We start from the raw sequence: 14,470 nt of genomic DNA, 5'->3' as shown, positions 1-14,470 counted from the left end.
TGAGATATCTGTACCACTCACTTTGAGACATTTCAAATGACACCAAAAGCATAACAGTCAATGATAAACATTCGCATTAAACCATGTTCTTGTGTGAGTTCTTTGTTGTTTCTGAGAGGAAGTCAGGTGGTATGGGGAGGTCAAATGTTAATTAGCCAGTCGGGCCCTTTTGTCCCATAAATCAGGCCTCAACCAGTATTTTCAGTCTTACAGGAGGTTCAGTGCCCTATAGGGGATAATTCCTACAATATGTGCATATTGTATATTTTAAAGGGGTCATATAGTGGTACATGCACTTTTACAAGTTGATTGTACTGAAATGTGTGTTGGCAGTGCCTGTACACAACCATCATAAAATGATAAAAATCCATCCAGTGTTTTTTTTTTTTAAATCTCCTTATATGTTTTCCCCTGTCTCAAATCAAGCCGTTCGACCTAGTGACGTCACACGGTCAGACGCCCCTCCCACGATTGTTGATTGACAGCAGCGTTTCAACACTGACCTGCCCCCGCTCGTGAGCGAGCTGTCTGTCATCATAGTCCGCGTGTCATTGTTGACACGCTGGAGCACTGTCTATGAGCAGAATGGCGTCTAAGCGATTGTGGTGTTCTGTTCTTGGGTGTAATAAGGAACACAGCAGTCATTTTGGTGTTCCTAAATCCGAACCACTGAAGACGCAGTGGCTGAGTTTTGTTTTTGAAGGGAATATTCCCCACGATCAACGTCAATGCTTTCATGTTTGCGCGAATCATTTCACACACCAGACTGCTCGAGGGACAGTATAAAACTGGTTTTGCTAAGAAGCTGCTCCTGAAAAAAGGATCGGTACCAACTATTGGTTTTCCTGCTGCACCTCCAGAAGAAGAAGTGAGTGTAACGTTTTATTAACCTTTATATTAATATTTATATTAATCTTTGCAAATCGATAGCACGCTTCACGATGAATGCGGCTAAGATTTACACTCAGGGTAGCCTACATTACGGCATGTTTTCTATGCATGACAATATAATATTCTCGATATAATTCATAATCCCAAGTTTATAATGAACAACGCGTTATGGTTATTGTGTTATTATTTCAAACGGTGTACGCACAGAACAGATGTACTTCCGCTCAATTTCAGTTCGCTTCTGTACTCAGTCTGAGATAGCGACCTATCTCTCAGTTTTCCTCCGGTCTCAAAATAGCCGGCCAATCAACGAACAGAGGGTGGGCTGAGAGCCGTGACGTAGACGCTACCGTGGATGCGTAGATTTACTTCACATAATCTGCAAAAGTCGTTCACAGCCATGTTCACTCCGGTATTTCGCTCGATGGTTTTGTTTTCGCATCATACATGTGTTTACAGTGGAAGTTAGATGCGGCTGAGCCAGCGCAATGCGCATAACACACGTCATAACCAAACGTTATGTGATTGGCTTACGGGTAACCAATGATTTTAAACTTCAGACAAGCTATATGATAGCTATAGGATACTAGTTTCTAGTTTCTAAGACACATGCCTTTGGTGTGAGAGACCCGGGTTCGAATCCACTGTGAGACACCAATGTGTCCCTGAGCAAGACACTTAACCCCTAGTTGCTCCAGAGGCGTGCGACCTCTGACATATATAGCAATTGTAAGTCGCTTTGGATAAAAGCGTCAGCTAAATGAATAAATGTAAATGTAAATGTAGTTTCAGTAAAGGTATTATGGATAAGAAAGAGATTATCTGACATGTACAGAATTATATTCACTTTATTTCATGTCCATGATCACATGTATGGTGGTTTAGGAGGAACATCTGAGCTCATCTTTGAGGATGATTGCATAACCAGTTTAGACTTCACATCAAAATGCTACGGTAACACTTTACAATACAGGTCCACTAATAATATGCATTAATTCATGCTTAACTAATGCACAGATAATCACATGTATGTCTCATGAAGAACTAATTAATGATTACTGCATCAGCAACTAATAAAGAGTCTATATGAGTAAAAGATTAAGTAATATTTGAATTGCTAATAATTAAATGTCGTCATGAATTAATTCCAGCACCTGTCAAAATCATTTGTAGATTATTTTTTTTTAAACAAATGCTTGATCATATGCATTGAGTTTAATGACATTTGTAAGCATTTCAATTTACATTAAATAATGATCTCCTAATCATTATGTAACTTTTTATAAGTTCATTAGTAAACATTAACAAGCACATTCTGTCAGGTTTAGAGAAGACTCAAACAGGTGAGTAAATATAAACAATGTTTATTGAGAACAGAAGCACGGAACCAGCAGATGTAATGGTGAGTAGGTCATGCAAACTTGAGATGAAGATAGAACTTAGCTGAATAGTAATATGAATGTCTTTGCAGGTGGAGTGGAATGTGAAAACCAGAGTGGAGAACGGATGATGAAGATGATCAACGGAGATGGCAGATCAGAATGAAGATAATTATCTCAGGTTTGTAGATCAGGTAAGTAACAGGTAGTGAGTCTTGTGCATCCATGTAAAGACGAGACCAGACACTGAACAGAAGGTGAAGGGTTGTATATAAAGTTAGTGAATGATGAGGTGATGATGAGGTGCAGGTGTGGTGAATCAGTATTCCGGGGAGAGTGAACGAGTGGGCGGAGTGTGCAGATCTGGTGGATCCCTGACACATTATCAAATTTTTCTAGCTGTGAATATCCGATTGTTAAGTCTGACGTCACGCGTGACGTTTTGGGTCCAAGCGCTCCTCTCGTCCAGAAATAACAACGGTGGAACCTGTAAATTTATTTACGATCACGTCCTTCTTAGTGAGGCACCCTTGGCGGTCAAAAAGGGTTTAAATTCCTTTAACACCAACAGAGTGGTTAGTGTAGCTCATCACTCAGGTGGCATAATTAAGGGTAGAGTCCAGGCATCAATGAAAAAGAAGATTTACGAGGTTGAAGTGAGTTAGCTCGGGACACGGGACACAGCACTGCGGCATTGTAAAAACACTCAATAATAACCAAAACACCAGCGAAAGCGGTAGGTAGGTAGAGAGGACCTGGACTTTGGACCCGGAAAGAGTATTGGTTACGTCACGACTTAACAACCGAATAGTAACTAACTAATGATCTGTTAAGTATTAATGTTTGTTAATGATTTATTAATGCAAGTTGTTATAGTGTAACCGTTGCTGGTGCAGTAATCATTATGGTTTAGTTCTTCATGAGTCATACATTAACAATATGCATTAGTTAAGCATACATTAATGTAAATTGTAATAGTAAATTGTACATTTACATTTACATTTAGTCATTTAGCAGACGCTTTTGTCCAAAGCGACTTACAAATTAGGACTAAATTAAGCGAGTCATCGTGAAGAGGCAAAAACAACGCAAGAAGTGCTCAAAATACGAAGTTCAGGCATTATTCAGAGTAGCATAAAGGCTGATTTATACTTCTGCGTCGGACCTACGCCGGAGCCTCTACGTTGTAGGCAACGCGTTGGTTTTCATTTATACTCCTGCGTCGTTGTCCGCGTTCAGGCGCGCAGAGGGATGTGAAACCCGAGGGAGCGGTAGTGCACCTCTCCAAAAATGTAACAACGCGTCAACTCTACGCGGACGCAAGCGCTATGGCGTCTCGATTTCTGACGCGACGCCAAAGCCCATTCATTTCCTATGGAACTACGTCAGGCAGCAAAAACGCCCCCGCAAAGCATGATGGGTCGCGTCGCGTCGATTTGGTCAACAGCGGCGCTGCAAAAAAGTATCTCAGTGGATACTTTATGCAAATGAGAGCGTCAAAACGTGGGGCAGCAGCCAATGGAAACTCGGCGGCGAGAATTTGTGTATGGCCGTTGCTATGGTTTCATAATTTTTTTTACATTTTTCCCGGCGCGAAAAGCAGCGAAAACGCCACAGGCGTCGCGTCGGAACAAAAATGTATCGGCACAGAAGTATAAATTGGGCTTAAGCCGGATAAGCGAGAATTTACAGGAAAAGTAAGTTTTTTTTATTTTTTATGAGGTTAAGTGCTCACGGAAGAGAAGAGTTTTCAGCTCCTTTTTGAATGTTGTCAAGGATTCTGCATTCCGGATGCGGGTGGGGAGATCATTCCACCAGCATGGTATGTAAGGTGTTAAAATTGTAAGGTGTTAACAACGCTACTTTATTTTTACCCAGCAGAGGGAGATAATCACCTTTGCTAGTTCATTTTGAAACATTTTGACAAATTGGAGAAGACAGAAATAGGCACCAATTTTATTTAATTAACTTATTGCCTGCTGAAATAAAAAACAGGTTTTTATTTATTTATTTATTTATTTATTTTTATAAAACCAGTTTATTCTAAATCTTCTTGACGGTAATGCACGTAATTTAACCTCAGGTTAACACTAAACACTGATATTGTCTCGACTTGCACAGTAGATGCTAATTATTTGCCATTGTTTCTTTTATCCAGTCCAGGTAGTTCTGCACTTTAGTGTAGAAACCTTTAGAGACTGCATTACCACATCTTTCAGGACCCCATGATACAATGCCCCTCACTTCATAGGGCTGCTCTTTAGATCCATAGCCCAACATGGGGAAGAACAGAGGACCCCCACTGTCACCTTTACAACTGTCAACACTTTTAACATCGTCTCCAGCACAGAACATGTTATCATTAGCCGCGTTTCCACTGTCGGGCCAGGGCCGGGCCGTGCTAGTGCGTGCCAGGGCCAGTCGCGTTTCCACTGTCACTTCCGGGGCTTGATCGGGGCTTAATCGGGGCCAACGGCCAGGATTTCTGGCCCGTCGAATACCTTGGGCCAGAGCGGGCCAGCTCGGGCTAGAGGAGTGGTTACGAACAGAGGCGGAGTTTACCTGAGTCGAGAGACGGCAGCGCCGGATAATTCTGTCAGCATTAAAGACTTTTAAAATAATTTAACTCGCGTTCATGTTTGAATGCCTTGTGTTTGTGATGCAAAAGACTATGCGCGCTAACCGTTACCATAGTAAACATAGTAAACGCTTGAAGATACGCATAGTAAAAAAACATACGCTTGAAGAAATCCGACCAATCATAAAGGCTATCACAGTCATGTTTTTATTTTATCTGTCAGTAGCCTACGTCTCGTCTCTTTATACCGGACTATCATAAAATAAAGCAACTTTTTTTTCGGGAGCTTCCTCTGTGCAGAAACGAGGACGTTATAAAATACATCGTTGCTGAACTTGCTAAGCTAAGCATTCAGTGAACAACGCTTCGAGTTCGGGAAAAAATAAAAAAGTTGTGGGCGCAGTACAAGGCGATTAAAACGCACAATGGACAAAGCGGTGCCCAGAGAAGGAACTTTCCATGGTTCGACTTGATGGACGGTGTGCTGGGTCACCGTCCATCTGTTAGTGGAGAGACAAGTCGGGACACTATGGCAGCCGCGGACGGTGAGTTAATACATGCTATCTTCTTAAAATCTAAGTTTTCTAACTTCCTGCCTGAATGAACATCATAATTCCCGCTGAAATGGGTGAGGTTGTATGACGTTTGATCCAGGAAGGCGTGTTAAGGGCGGGGTTTAGGGCAGCGCTGCAGGGCTAATGGCCCGGCAGTGGAAACGCAAGCCCGGTGCTTGAGGCCCGAGGCCACTGGCCCGGCTCGGCTCGCTGTTAGCCCTAGCCCGGCCCTGGCCCGACAGTGGAAACGCGGCTAGTGACAGGCAGACCCCCTGATTCACACTCATCAAGAGTATATTCCTGAACAAGCCCATAACGTAAAGGTTTACTTATTAAGCCTTTCTCAAACCCTCCAAAACCCGATATAGTACCCATCGTGCCCTCCATTACAAGTTCATGCGTTTTGTTTGGCAGACACACTGGCCTGATGTTTGGACCGAGTGGCACCTGGGCAGACATTTTGATCAGAGCAATGTCATTGTCAAAATTTGTTGGATTTTCACCCCGACCAATTATAATTGGGGTGAATTATGATCTTCTCTGCCTCCATAGTGACTGGGTTTTTGTCCTCAGTATTAATTATTCCTCCAAGCCAAGTCATGTCATTTTCATATCCATCCACTACATTAGCAGATGTTAGAGCCCAGTAATCACTGATCAGAGACGCACCACCTCTGGTATATGTCTTATGCAAAAGCTGCCAGGGAATCTGCCCCCGACTGGCTGGCTTCCCACCAAAGACTCTGCCACCAGAAGAGACTTCTGAATTCATTCCACACACTAAAAGAAAGAGAGTGAAATATGAAATAAATGAAAATGATATATGAAAGATAACCAAGCATATTTGGGGTTCATATTCATAATCATATTCAGGATGACTGAGTACCTGGTTCACATTTAGGCAAATCTTCTGTTAATTTTTGACCACTATCAGATACCCAATTACCATCAGCATTACAGGTAAAACTACCTGAGAAAAGGGAAGACAGACAAAGATGTGGCACTAACTACTTTTATCAAGAATTACGACAATGATGTTCACATAAACCATACACATCTCACCAGTTTTATCCAGTTGATAATACTGAGATTTGCACTTGAAACTGATTTGTTTCAGATAAGTTGTTGGAGGATCTTTTTCTGAAAGCTCCACTAATTCAGGAAGCTCTGGGTTGCCACAATCCACGGCTGAGGAGGAAAACAAGAAGAGGTTTTTTTGTGTATTTTGTTTTATCGTATTTAAATGTTCAGAGTTCTTTTTGTTAAAAGAAAAAAGTTATTAAACCTATTATAGTATGACAACACCTTTATAACCAACTTATTTCAATATCTTGATAATACCGTATACCGTAATAGCTTCAGCAATTATCGTGGCATGAAAATTTGATACCGCCACATGCCTAGAGCTGCCAAACTATTTTTTGGCCATTGTACTGTTAGTGTGCCCACCACATAAAAGTGGTTTCAAATGGCAAATAGAGGGCCCTATTTTAACGATCTGAAACGCAAGTATCAAGCGCGAAACGCAAGTAACTTTGTGGGCGGGTCTTGGGCGCTGTTGCTATTATACCGGCGGGATAAATTACTCTTGCGCACGACGCAAATCTAAAATGGGTTGGTCTGAAGTAGCTTCATTATTCATAGGTGTGGTTTGGGCGTAACGTGAAATAAACCAATCAGAGCATCATCTCACATTCCCTTTAAGAGCAGACGTGCTTATTCTATAGCGCAGAGGTCTTCAACCCTGCTCCTGGAGGGCCACTGTCCTGCAAAGTTTAGTTCCAACCCTAATCAAACACACCTGAATCAGCTCATCAAGCTCTTCAGAATCGCTTGAATATTCAAAGGCAGGTGTGCTGAAGCAGGTTGGAACTAAACTCTGCAGGACAGTGGCCCTCCAGGAGCAGGATTGAAGACAGCGGATTCCTATTATAACGGCGGATTTGCCAGACGCGTGCCAGCAGCGGTTCACAGCCGAGGAGACCGACGTTCTCGTCAGGGCCGTAAAACACAGAGAAGTGACATTGGGGATGGAGAAACACACCCAAATTAACTTCGGTTAAACAGGCGTATGATAATTTGGGTAAATGTGTAAGCTAGATGTATGCTTTTATAATAAACTATCTATCTATCTATCTATCTATCTATCTATCTATCTATCTATCTATCTATCGTAATAATGTATGATTTGCAAAAATCAAAACTGCTGCTTCTGTGTAGATGAGAGAATCAAAGTGTATGCGCGTTGTGCACACGCTACATTGATTATGGTCAAGCATGCACCCTTAAAATAGAATATGAATAACATGCGCAACACGCCACTGACTTTAAACTAGATTTTTTCGGTTAGTGGCGGAATTGTTTTCTAAACGTGCAAAATAGCATGAGGGAACGTTTGCGCCGGAAATCGCCTCCTCTTTGCGCTGAACCACCCCCGGGAGCGCAAGTGTATTTCTTAGTTAACCGACGTGCGTCTGTGGAGGGAAAAGTCCGCTGTGCGCGGGTGCAAAATAGGAATGATACATGCGTCGCTGTACAAAGTCAATTGCGCTGGGTGCAAGATAGGGCCCAGAGTGTTAATATTGCATTATTCATTTGTTCATGTGTAGATTCATTAAATGGATACTTCACCTCTGGAAAGATGAATGTGTATTTAAAATAGGTCATTTATGTAGAAGAAATGTGAAATAATTTTTGAATTTGGAGCTTTCTAGACTGAGAAAAGCCAGAAAATGTATTTTTGGCTTATGTGGATGAAAGACAACAACTCCCAGAATGCACTTGCTTTGCTGCCCTAGGAGGCCACTCCCAAGCCACGCCTACCGGTTAGAGAGCGCAGTAGTGGGAAGTTCTGATCATTTTACTGACTCGGATCTTTGAGTCTCGTTCAGCAAAATGAACGAATCTTTTTTCGAGTCATTTCGTTCATTTCAGCATAATATAATTAAAATGGCATGTTAAATATCCCAACACATCTAGTACTTACGAAAATGTTGATTACATTTGTAAAAAGAATAAAAATAAACTATAAGGTAATGCAGCCAAAGCCAAATTATAAGAAACCGAAATGTTTTATTAATTGATTAGTTGTTGGGTCTTAAATTCAGGCTATTTCAGTCTGACTCTGTTAGTTCACCTCAACTCCTGATCCAAGACGTTCTTTCCTTTGCAACTTCATATTTATCACGTTTGTTCTCCTCCTCTCGTGTCTCGAGACTTTAGTTGTCGACTCGTCAGTGTCTGACTCTGATCTGTCTGCTGGGCCGTGCCGTGAAAACAAGAAGGCTAGGCTACTAGTGAGACTCCATGAGGAGTTTGCCCGGTATTTCGAGATTGCCCAAAATGTCTGGGATTCGGCTTTTGCGTTCTACAGTCGCCATTCATTATGTTTACTGTGGCGAGCAGGACGAGGCTGAGGGGCGCGGGAGAACGGCGCGAGGCCGGTGGCGTGATTACTGAGACGCACCGATCTCGTATCTCTCACGGAGGAGCGGGAATTTTCTTAGCAATGTTAAAACGCACATCAACCGATCACTTGTTTAGCGTTCATGTAAACACTACATTCAGATTCACCAATCGGAATGAATTCAGTTAGATTGAAACAAAAGGTGTGCATGTAAACAATGAATGGCGACTGCAGAAACCAAAAGACGAATCCCGGACATTTTGGACGATCTCGACGGCCGGACATGTCCGGGAAAAAGAGGATGGTAACCCCTACTACTCAGCTTTCTCCTACTACTCAGCTTTCTCCACAGAACAAGAGCCTGTTAGCTTAGCTTCCAAAGAAAGACGGCTGATACTATGTGTAAATCCTGTGAGTGAGATCCCACCTCCTATGGGCAGGCTGAAAACATGCGGGACAGCCCCTCCTACTGGCTGTAGTCTTTAGCCTCGGGCCAAAAAATCCTCTGATGACGCAAAATGAGAATGATGGTAGAAAGCACGGTAATTCGAAAATACTACAGGTTTTCCACTAATAAAAAGCTTAATGCTAAATCCTGAAGTATCCCTTTAATGACAGAACAGTATTCTAAAGTGTTACCGAACTTTGCATTAATCATTCATCAGCTTGGAAAAAAACATTTTCTTAAAGGGATTCCAAAGATATTCCTCTGTTTAGAGAATTATAACAATTATTAAAAATATATAGGTATAGTGTATGTGTTACATGTCAGTTTGTTTTTGGACTTTCTTTTTGCATTTGTTCAGTTTCCCGGCCCTCCTTTGTTTCTATGGTCACCATCATCATTAGTTCAATTGTTTCTGTAGGGAGGCCAACCAGTTGGAGTGGAAAAGGGAAATGACGTGCTGTTCAAAAAGTTGATGCAAAGTCCAAAAATTGTGTTTCATTGGAAGGTGCTAAAATATTTACAGTGCAGGAGAAAACAAAAAGAAATAAAAACTGTACAAAAACAAAACAAAACAGCAACAATGTGCTAATTTTGCTTAAATCAAATGGCCCAAGTTTGCAACACTGCTCATGAGGTTTCTCTGAGTCCACAATCAGAACTGAAATCCTTCTTCTTCTTCTTCTTCTTCTTCTTCTTCTTCTTCTTCTTCTTGTTACTGGCCGCAGGAGTATTACCGCCACCTACTGTACAGCCTACATGGGTGATGCATCTGTATATTCATTTTATTTTATAGACATTCCTTCCCTCTTCTCTCCTTTTATTTGTGGATATAATGCCTCACCCATCTTCTGCTGACATTGCGTGTTCAGCTCCTCCAACTTCTGCCCTGGGCTCCTCAACCTTTAAGGTGGGCAGAAGCATCACAATCCCCATACATTATATCCTATGCTAACTGAAATCCTTTCAGCCAGCAAGCCTATTTATAGGCTGAAGCCCCACCTACAGGGTATTCCAACCACAGGAACAAACTAAAAAGTTTGAAACAATCAAATTAAATAATATAAACACCCAACACAACACTTAAACCTTCAAAACATCTAATACAACAACCATTAACAGAGAAAGTTTAACAACAAATTGAATGGCAAAAACAACTGTTTCTAAATTCTCCCCCCTCTGACATCACACCAAAATGGTAGCTTCCACAGGAAGTGATGTGTAACCTGGATTATGGGTTTGGTTGTACAGAGTGTGAATCGGGAAGTTTAACTGCAATAAGGTTTGTGGAAAATTTGTGGAAAAATAAAGTTAATTATCATATGAATTATTGGGTGTTCTGGCATTCTGTTCTTTTAGGAAAATAATGACAAACTATAAGAAAAACTATAAAGAGTTGAAAACTATAACAAACACAGCAGTAACAAGATGTTAACTATTTTTAATACAAATTTTGCCGGCAATGTACAGTACCTGTGAAATGGATGTATGTTTGTAAGTCCAGGTTTATAGAGTCACCAGGTTAGCCTGTGACATTTCTACCCCCTTCCTCAGACACCTGATGTGTCCTAAAGAGATAATCTGCTGTACAATTTTGTGACCCAGTTTTGTACAAAATTTCAAAGTCAAATGGCTGGATGGCTAAAAAACATCTGGTGATACAGGCATTTGTGTCGAGTACGAAATTTGCGCCCCACCAGGAAGTATCTTAAAGCGTCCAATGCCCATTTAATTGCCAGACACTCCTTCTCAACTGTAGAATACCTGGATTCACAGGGAAGGAGCTTTCTGCTGATGTAGGCAATCGGTTGGAGCTGGCCTTGACCTTCCTGAAGCAGTACAGCCTCAATGCCAGAAGTATCGGTCTGTACAGTGAAAGTCTTTTCAAAGTCGGGACTCTGTAAAACAGGCTCTGTGCATAAGGAGTCCTTTAGGTCCTGGAAAGCCCTCTCACAGTCCTGATAAGTTTATTTGGCTTCTCTTTTTTAGTTAAATCAGTTAGAGTAAAGGCTCGTTCAGAGAAGTTGGGGATAAAACGCCTGTACCACCCCACAAGTCCAAGGAAAGAACGGACCTGTTTCTTGGTCACTGGCCGTTCCATATTCTTGATGGCCTCCACTTTACCCACCTGTGGACGTATTACTCCATGACCCAGCACATACCCTAGGTATTGTGTCTCAGTCCTGGCTAGGGTGCATTTGTCTGGGCGGATGGTTAGACCAGCATTCTTAATTCTCAGTAGCATGTCCTTCAGATGACCCAGATGCTCCTGCCAAGTTTGACTATAGATTAATATGTCATCTAAGTATGCAGCAGCAACTTCTACAACTTCTTCTACAACTTCTCAGTCCTTCTGAGGATCTGGTCCATCATCCTTTGGAAAGTAGTTGGAGCTCCGTGAAGCCCAAAGGGAAGGACAAGGAACTGAAAATGTCCAAAGGGTGTTTTAAATGCAGTCATCTCCTTACTCTCTGAACTTAGTGGAACCTGCCAATATCCCTTGCAGAGGTCAAGTGTGGTGAAATACTTTGCTCTTCCAAGACTCTCCACTACCTCATCCACTCTTGGCATGGGATACGGGTCAAATTTGCTTACACTATTGAGCTTGCGGAAATCCAGACAGAATCTGAGACTGCCATCCTTCTTAGGCACTAGGACAATGGGATTGCTCCATTCACTGGTTGAAGGTTCAATCACACCAAGACTCTGCGTGGTCTCCAATCCTTCCTTCATAACTGGTAGAAGTCTTTGTGGGACCCGGTATACAGGCTGACGGATGGGTTTGGGATCTTTGAAAGTGATGTGATGGTGGATAACGCTTGTTCTGCCAGGTGTCTCCATAAAGAGTTGGGCTGAAATGCATTGCAGAAGTTCCTGCCTTTGACCATCTTCAAGGTGCTCGAGGCTCACCTGACTGTTGCCCTGATCACCAAGCAGGTATTGTTCCTCCATTTCCTCCTCTCCCTCCACGGATCTTATGAACAAAGCTGTTGTGGTTCCCATTACTTCCTCAGATGTTGGTCACTCGTTGGTAACAACAACAAGACCTTCTCACCTGGCTCAAATGTACGGGATCTGGCTGTTCGGTCTTAACACTCTTTTTGTCGTTTTTGAGTCTGCAGGAGATTTTCTCTTGCAAGGGCTGTTGTCTTCTGCAGATGCACATAGGAGAGAATGTTTTTTCTTGTCTGGTTTATCAGTGGCCTCCCAACTCTCCCTCAGTACATCCAGAGGCCCTCTGACATGGTGAGCATACAGGAGTTCAATTGGTGAGAACTCTGTAGATGCCTGAGGCACCTCCCTATATGCAAAAAGGAAGAATGGAAGCCACTTGTCCTAGTCCTTGCCCGTGTCAGAAACATACTTCCTCAGCATAGTTTTCAAGGTCTGGTTGAAATGTTCAGCTCTTCTCCACAGGCCCAACTATGTCGACTCCTATTCACCTAGAAGGAGTTTCAACTACAGGAAGTGGTATAAGGGGTGCGTAGGCAGGAGTACGGCCAGTAGTGAGCTGGCATTCTGGACAAGATTTACAGAACTCCTTAACCTCCCTGTACATCTTTGGCCAGTAAAATCTTTTGGCAATTCACATTAATGTCTTCATAAAAGCCAAGACCTGCCCAGGGAATATAATGCCCAAGTTCTAATACCTCCTTCCTGTATGCCTTAGGTACTACCAGCTGCAGTCCATCTTCCTATCTTACCCTATCGTACCCTATTTTGGTGTAATGTTACATGTCAGTTTGTTTTTGGACTTCTTTCTGTTTGCATTTGTTCAGTTCCCGCTATCCCGCCTCCAGTTTCCATGGTCACCATCATCATTAGTTCAAATGTTTCAGATGTGTGTCGTTAATCATCTCATTAGTTCTCTTTGTTTGCTACTTGTATATATTCCCTGTGTTCTCCCTCAGTCTTCATCGGTTCTCGTTGATGTTTAGTTGAGTTCTCCAGAGTTTCTCCTGCGTTTTTCCTTATTCCTTATTCCAGTGTGTTTGATGATTAAAGTCTTCCTTCCAAAATTCTTCCTCGTCGTGCGTATTTCTCAGCACCACCAACCATTCAGTATGGTGTAAACAGCCCTTTATTCTTGTTGATATGCTGATTGTTTAGCACATTTTATTATTTTTTCTTAGTGGAAGCTTTAAGAATATATAAAATAATAACTAGGAAAACATACATTTAAAAAAAATTTCAATCAATATTTTATGTCCATGTATTTATTTATGTTAGGTAGAATGTGCGTGTCTATGCATACAAAAGAAACACGTAAAGAGAATTGCAGCATCAATGTGGACAAACAGTGCGTGTTGACGCGGCCAAATTTCACGTGTTGCATATAAAGACTATTGGCCCTGTTCTTCTTCCATAAATATGTGAGGAGTTGGGAGTGAGAATGTGTTGCCTATAGCAAAACATAGTGGAGATCCATCCACCCGTAAATTAGGCCTGAGATTTATTCAAAAACACTGATTAATTCAGGAATGAAACGCCACTGCCATGTGTTAGGAAACAAGCAACTGTTAGTTCTGCTGTGGATTCATTTTCGCATGTGGATTTTCATTTTGAACAGAACAAAACAAAAATACACAGAACAAAAATAAACTAAGTACAATTACATTTTGCTTAAAAAGTAACATTCGTAACTACAGCACTGATGTTATTATAACTCACCAACAGCCTGGTATGATGCATTAAATCCCATGTGTGATTTGGGATTTGAATCATCAGTTAGAAAAAAGAGCTGGAGACGGTTAGCAGACACCACGATGGGCTTGTTACCAGGGTGAAACCTGTCTGTGGAATTCTGGCCACAAAACTTCCACAGAACCTTCTTATCAGACACAATCTGGATGCAAAATAATCACTTAAAATGGCATCAAACTGTATTTTACTGTTGTTCAAATGATTGTTGTCAAATGAGCCTAAAGTTAAAACAAATCTTTACTGTGATTAGATTTTACATTATTTTGAAGTGACGTAACACTTACTTTTTTTTTTGAGAGAATCATGGCAACAGTTTTGAGAGGGCTCAATGTCCAGGTGATTGAACGTTAGCTGGATCTGATGCCCCTGCGGCACCTCCAGATCCCACTGTTCCAAGATATCTGCTGGATATGGCTGAGGGTACTGTGGAGAAGACACTTCTCCAAACATGGCCGGCTCACATTCACACAACAATCACATATGAGAGAACAAGAGTCTAAAAGTAATCAAAAA

At 41.7% G+C, this 14,470-nt stretch overlaps 1 pseudogene across 1 annotated transcript; it reads right to left on the bottom strand.

Annotated features, from left to right (window-relative positions):
* Window positions 1-4,113: 4,113 nt before the first annotated feature.
* LOC309484359 (mannan-binding lectin serine protease 2-like) lies at window positions 4,114-14,421 on the bottom strand (annotated as a pseudogene). Its single transcript, XR_014211703.1, has 7 exons — window positions 14,231-14,421; window positions 13,925-14,099; window positions 6,465-6,590; window positions 6,289-6,372; window positions 5,643-6,182; window positions 5,290-5,348; window positions 4,114-4,647 (listed from the first exon to the last, which is right to left on the bottom strand). The product of XR_014211703.1 is annotated as a mannan-binding lectin serine protease 2-like (transcript).
* Window positions 14,422-14,470: the final 49 nt, after the last annotated feature.

Source organism: Leuciscus leuciscus, assembly GCF_965113295.1.
Source record: "Leuciscus leuciscus genome assembly, chromosome: 20".
Classification (NCBI taxonomy): domain Eukaryota; kingdom Metazoa; phylum Chordata; class Actinopteri; order Cypriniformes; family Leuciscidae; genus Leuciscus; species Leuciscus leuciscus.
Note: the sequence above shows the minus strand (reverse complement) of the source record. Positions and strands in the feature narration are given on the sequence as shown.